Raw genomic sequence first — 6,901 nt, forward strand, 5'->3', positions numbered from 1 at the left:
ACAGAAAATGTTTACTTCTTTACGCCAAGGAGCTTGGGAAAGGAGGACTGGAGGAAGAGACATGCAAGGACTCAGTTCAGATTGGACCTTTGTTGAAGCAAATTTCTCACTCAGAGCTATCCCTGGGGCTGCAACCACAGGCCTGTCCATTTTGGTGCCTGGAACAAATGGGTCAAAGCAGCAACACATCACTGGTCATAGTACAATGTGAGTATAGGATTGTTCTGAAAAGTGGTTTTTGGTGTTTTGTTTTGTTTTGCAGGTTTGAGGGGAGCTGGAGCTGAGCCCTGGTGGGTATGGAGGAAGAGTTAAACCTGCTTCCCTCTCATTCTGTGGCCCCAATTCAAATTGCCCTTTCCTGCAGTGGTTGATGGTTTACTTGTCCCTCACCCCACCCCGAAAATGGAAAAAAGAAAGCCACAACCAAACACACTGGGTCCAAATCATGCCATGGCTAGTTTGACCCACTGCCCAATTAGAGAAAAGTAAAGCAGAATATATTGTTATGTATGAAACATTCAGCAGGTGGCGATATTGCTTTAGTTAATTATTGCAAGGAACTCTCTGGTTAAAGGAACTACTGTCCCGTTGGAGGGCAGTTACTAGGTACAAGCTATAGAATTATATAGAGCTTATTTACCATGCCCAAGATCCGCACGCTCCATTTGACCACATTGGGATGTTGATTGTTCCCCCACCCTCCCATTTAGATGTACTTTGCAAATTGAATTCCCAGTGCTGCAATGTATTCCCAGTTGAGGTTCCATATACCAGACCAAAGGTTATTTCTACTCTCTGCCCTCCTTTACACAGCCTGATAATTCTTTCTCTGAAATGGGAATCTCTCCAGCGTTAGAAGAACACTATCAGAAAAACAGAAGATATCTATGAAGACAGCAGCTTCCCAGCATGGAAGCTGAGAGTACATTGTGTGTCCTGTATACTTGAGGCTGCATGATAGCAGAAGCTGCCAATCTTTTTGGACCAGTAGGCACATCTGCAAACTGCAGAAACTACCATAGGTACCACAACCCCACTGTCTTCAAGCACAGGCTGCAAGCTAGTCTATTGACTACAATAGGATGCTCCTTTCAACTCTCATTTCAGCAGGGCAAGAGGGAGGGAACTTGGTGGACCCTCTTTCAAGTTCAATATTAACACCAAGAGGCGTAATAGAGGGTTGCACTATTGTTTAATCCTTTTATAATAAAACATTTCAGGAGCTCTCTTCTTCCCCTACTCAATCTTATCTTGACTTTTGCTCTTATTTAGTTATTTGCAATGTCTTGATATTTCTTTATGCACTCGATCAAAACAAAATATGCTGGTTGCATTGGTAAGGAGTGGCTGCATTCAGACATCTGGATAAATTATGGTTTATAGTGACAGGAATCAACCTAGCCTCCTCCAGGATCATGTGGCCCGCTTCCCTCTCCTCCTGCTTGGCTGTTGCTTCCTGCTTCAGTTAATCACTGAACTCTAAACTGTGGCTAATCTTAACTATCATTATTTGAAATAAGCCAACTTTGTAAACTATGGCTTTACGTTGGCTTGCTTCAAACAAACTTCACTTAAAGGTTCACCACAATTTGTTGGGCTTGTACAACATAGCAACCTGAGCTCAATCAAAACCAGAAAAAAATGCTTCTCATCCCCTCCCCATGGCTGGATTGGAGAAGAAGGGCAAGCACATGAGCCAGGGGTCAGGCTAGACTTTTTCTCATTATGATAAACTATTGTTAATCACGATGACCAAACATGGTCATTGTGATTTCATATACCATATAGCCTCTGCTGATCCTTCTAATGAGACTGAATCTTCCCACAGATCTACCACATATGCATATCATATGTACTGGAACCTTGACAGTTCCAAACATATATCGAATGTTGCTCTGTTTAATTGGCTGAAGTGTTAAATTAATAGCACAATACTCTTTAGGGGGTGGGATTTAACTAATTGGCCCTGATTGCAGAAACCTGTGCAAGGACTTCTACTAGTGCAATGGGGCTTCTCCCTCCCCCTATGTGCCCCCATGCCCCCATTGGCGCTGGGGTGTCAGGAGAACCCCCAGAAGAGCACATGGGGGAAGAGAGGGGATATTGTTCTATTGGGCAAGCAGAAATGATGGAACTTTTGTTAAACAATGGAACAATGTTAAATTCCACCCTTAGTGTTTATTTTGTTGAATACATCAGATCCTTGCACTTTATTGGATAACATATCTTTGTTTATTTCTGTGTGGCTCTGTCTATGCATTGCAAATGTATGTGTTCTGTACAGTAATTTGATAGCTTACTCATCTCTTCATGACCATAGTAAATAGAAACCGAGAGCCTAATAATAACAAAGTCTGAATTAGAACACACAGATCTTGAGTGCACTATTTTCCGGGAATGGGAATCTTGGCAAGCTGTCTTGCAGGTCTTTTCGGAACAGCTTGTGGCCTTGTCTAATTGGTTAAGGGTAAGAAACAAACATATGGTGTTTAATTGGAGCAGAGAAACTTTGGAACATTAATTCATTTTATCTGGTCATTGAATTTCTGTTGGGGTGGAGGGCCAGAGTAACAGAGATTTCAGGCTTTCTAGGTGAAAATTAAATACATGGCCCAACCAACATTTAGCTCTTGTGTGGTTCATCGGCGCATCCCTGTTCAAGCAAATGGCACAACTTCTAACCTGAATAATACAAGAAAGGATAATTGGTATCAATTTAATCTCTTTCCTCAGGTTTTGAAAAGTTCTTTTTCAAAAATTGCATGTATTTTTAAAAAATCCACGTCTTGCATGCTGAAGTATTCCTAACCAGACTTAATGCAAACCTGGGTCTCAAGCTGGGTTCTAAGCACATTTGCTTTGAAGAAAGCTTTACTGAAATTCATTCTAAATAAAAGCATTTAATATCAAGGTGCATATGCTTTATCTTAATTCTTCCTTCCTGAGGGCTATTGCCTGGAGTTCAATAATCTCTTAGATTGGGTTGGAGATGAACTGATCTAGTTCTACAGTAACAGATTGTGGTATTTGAACCTCACAACCACATTTAGAAGAGGTTAAAAACAGGATGCCTGCAGCTGAAATAACAATTGTTACTATTTTAAATCATTTAGCTCTTTCCTTCCAGTTTTGCAATGTTTCTGTTTGCTTTTATTAAGTTTTGAAAGCACATCACTACCTAACATCACTGTAGAATTTTTTTTCCATTATGTAATTATACTTTTCTCGAAACAAACAAGGATTTGGCCCACTTTAGTTAATTATCTGACTTCACACCAGTGGTCCATCGAGATCAGTATTGTCTAAGTAGATGGCATTGGCTGTCCAGTATAGCAGATGGGGTTCTCTCCCAGCCCTTCCAAGAGATGCTGGCAATTGAACCTGAGACCTTCTGCATGCAAGGTCTAAAGCCTGTGCCCTTACTGGGACGTTAACTTAATCCCAGTGCAGTTGCTACACAGGTAACTCTCAATTTACATGCATTTAACTTGTACACATTCAGCTTTACATGCTCGGCAAAAATAAAATTAAAAAGGGGTGGGTGTCTGGGGAAAAATATACTTTGACAATCCCACACACCATTGAATCCAATGTGTCTTGACTATATGTGATTTTGCCTTTATGCGCTGTCCCTGAAACGTAATCCCCGTGTGAGTTGATCATTACCTGCGGTTCATTTCTATAAATCAGGAGTCTCTGGGGTCTCTGTGAGAAAACCCGGATATAATGTTCTAAATTTAAAAATAAAAGAGTGTGGAATATGTACAGTGTTGTTGTTGTTCATTTGGAGTCCTTACTTACATAGTTATTTCTGTCACTTTTCAACGGTCCATACAAACTTGCAGAAATGTTTTGCACAGAATTAATACAGATGTTGGAAGAGTCAGGACAGATAAAAGGAAGTTCTTCACCACATGGTTTAACTATGGAACTCACTCCCACAAGAGGCAGTGATGTCCACCAACTGAGATGGCTTTAACATAGGATTAGACAAATTCATGGAGGAGAAGGCTAATTGATGGCTAGTAGCCATGATGGCTTTGTTCTGCCTCCGCAGTTGGAAGCAGAATAACAGTACAACCTCTGTTCCCAAATGCCTCTTTAAAAAAAATATATAATATGTATTAAATTTTCCATTTTAACAATCCAATAAAAACCACATTAAAACATTCCAAATTAAAATGCAATCCAAAAAACCAAATATTCATTGTCAAATTATATATCTTTTGGGTGACTTCCCACGCTCTGAAGTTCTATTTTGGAATGTTTTAGCTCCCAAACGCTTAAAACCCAGAAGTAAATGTTCCAGTTTTCGAACATTTTTTGGAAGCCAAAAGTCCGATGCAGCTTCCACTTGACAGCAGCAGAAGAAGAGAAGAAGAGTTTGGATTTGATATCCCGCTTTATCACTACCCGAAGGAGTCTCAAAGCGGCTAACATTCTCCTTTCCCTTCCTCCCCCACAACAAACACTCTGTGAGGTGAGTGGGGCTGAGAGACTTCAAAGAAGTATGACTAGCCCAAGGTCACCCAGTAGCTGCATGTGGAGGAGCGGGGAATCGAACCCGGTTCACCAGATTACGAGTCTACCGCTCTTAACCACTACACCACACTGGCTCTTGCAGCCCATCGGCAGCCACGCCTCAGGTGTTGAACATTTATGACGCCAAATGGGCTTTAGGAATGGATTACGTTTGACAATCGAGGTTTGACTGTACCCTGTTTCTGAAAACCATGGGAAGGGAGAGTGCTCTTGTACACTGGGTCTGCTTGTTGGTTACCCAAAGGCATTCATCTGGCCACTGTGAGAACAGGATGTGGGGCTAGATGGGTCATTGGCCTGATCCAGCAGGCTCATCTCAAGTTATGTGCACACACATTCACAATTTTTAAACTTTCTACCTGCCCAGACATTGGCCAAAAGGAGGAGTAATTCAACCTGCACAACAATATACCAATTTGCTGGTGCAGGTCTCCAAAGGTGCTGCTCTTTCCAGTAGAATTGGATAAACATGTTCTATGCGCTTAGCAAAACAACCTGCAGATCTGCTGAGCTGTGCCCTGCTACTCATAATTGCTATCTGTAGTTGAAGTAAACAAGCAGCTGGAATAGCGCATTACTCTTGAAAAATAAATCCCGTTTTCAAATCTGATTGAATGCCGCAGAGATACGAGACGATATGAAGAAGATGCAGCAGCCACAAAATCTCTGCTGTTCACAGAGTCCAGACAGGGCTCTGTGTTGTGTGCGTAGGAACAAATGAGGAAATGAAGTTTGTCTGGACTCTGAGGTGAGGAGCATGTCAGCTGCATGCCTGACAAAGGCATTTTTGATAAAGTAGCCACTTATCTCTTACCCCAAGATAGGAAATACATCACCAAAAAAGAGGCCACAGATTTGTCTAAAGCCTACACATGGTCATTGGTACCTGTGGAAATTTTTAAAAGATTAGTAAGAAAGATTTTTAAAAAATTAATATAATTTATTTATGTTGTAAATTCTTGTTTGTGTTCATTTTAAGTAATCGATTTTATATTTTGTAAGCCACTTAGAAGCCTATCTTGGCATTAAGTGGTATATAAATTAATTTATTAATCATCACCTCACCATTGTGGGTAAAACAACCCACGTGCCCAGTATAATTGTAATTGTAATTATGCTGTAAATTCTTGTTTGTACTGTATTGATTTTATGTAATTGATTTTATATTTCTGAGCACCCTACTGCTAGCATAACACTTCTTTGTAGGAAACAGCTTAAGGAGTCAGTCCATTCAGTACAGTATTATTGACAGGCAGGTGCTCTTCCGGGTTTCAGGCAGGAAGTAGGTGGGGTGGGGTGGGGACTTGAACCCCCTCTCCTGCAATCAGAGTGGCTTCACTCATATATCGTGAGCACATCAGGGATGACTCCAAGGAATAGAACAGCTTCCCAGGTTGTTGTTGTTATTTATTGAATTTATATACCGCCCTATACCCAGGGGTCTCAGGGCAGTTACAGAATAAAATCAAGATATAAAACCACAAAATATCTCATAACAACAATGACAACAACAACAACAACAACAACAACAACAACAACAACAACAACAACAACAGTGTATTATTTATACCCCGCCCCCATCTGGCTGGGCTTCCCCAGCCACTCTGGGCAGCTTCCAATAAAATATTAAAATACAGTAATGCATCAAACATTAAAAGCTATCCTAAACAGGGCTGCCTTCAGATGTCTTCTAAAAGTTTGGTAGTTGTTGTTCTCTTTGACATCTAATGGGAGGGCGTTCCACAGGGAGGGCGCCACTACCGAGAAGGCCCTCTGCCTGGTTCCCTGTAACTTGGCTTCTCACAGTGAGGGAACCGCCAGAAGGCCCTCGGTGCTGGACCTCAGTGTCTGGGTAGAACGATGCGGGTGGAGATGCTCCTTTAGATATACTGGACTGAGGCCTTTTAGGGATTTAAAGGACAGTACCAACAACCCAATAGCACCCCCCCCATAAGACACATTTTAAAAGGGCATAGTATGTAAATCAGATCAACCAAAGGCCTGGTTAAAAAGGAATGTTTTTGCCTGGTACCTAAAGGTGTATAATGAAGGCACCAGGCAAACTTTCCTAGGGAGAGCATTCCACAGACGGGGAGCCACTGCAGAGAAGGCCCGTTCTCCTGTTGCCACCCTTTGGACCTCTCAAGTTATGCCCTATTTGTCACCTGACCAACTTTCTGTTAAAATATATTTAGTCCTTACTTAGTGTGGGGAAATCCTGGTAACAATAACAGTGGTCTGTGCCACTCCTTTAGTCTCTGGAACTATTTTTTTTTCTTTTTTTGAGTCATGCTATGGAAGTTGCTATTTATTTTTGTAATTGTTTACATGCCCTTCACCGTAACGTCCCAGGCTGGGT

General features: G+C 41.4%; 1 protein-coding gene across 3 annotated transcripts in view; it reads left to right on the top strand.

The window, feature by feature from the left end:
- The window catches only part of HTR1A (5-hydroxytryptamine receptor 1A), a 47,078-nt gene extending 43,332 nt beyond the window's left edge, over positions 1-3,746 (top strand). The window contains exons 2-3 of one of the 3 annotated variants that reach the window (XM_083465426.1): positions 5-207; positions 814-3,746. The gene's annotated coding sequence lies outside the window, so the exon portion shown is untranslated. Of the gene's footprint in view, positions 1-4 lie in introns of all 3 variants that reach the window. The other 2 variants (XM_083465424.1, XM_083465425.1) reach the window with 2 other exon arrangements.
- The last annotated feature ends 3,155 nt before the right edge of the window (positions 3,747-6,901 follow it).

The sequence above is a fragment of the Podarcis liolepis genome, assembly GCF_965112155.1.
Source record: "Podarcis liolepis genome assembly, chromosome: 11".
Classification (NCBI taxonomy): Eukaryota; Metazoa; Chordata; class Lepidosauria; order Squamata; family Lacertidae; genus Podarcis; species Podarcis liolepis.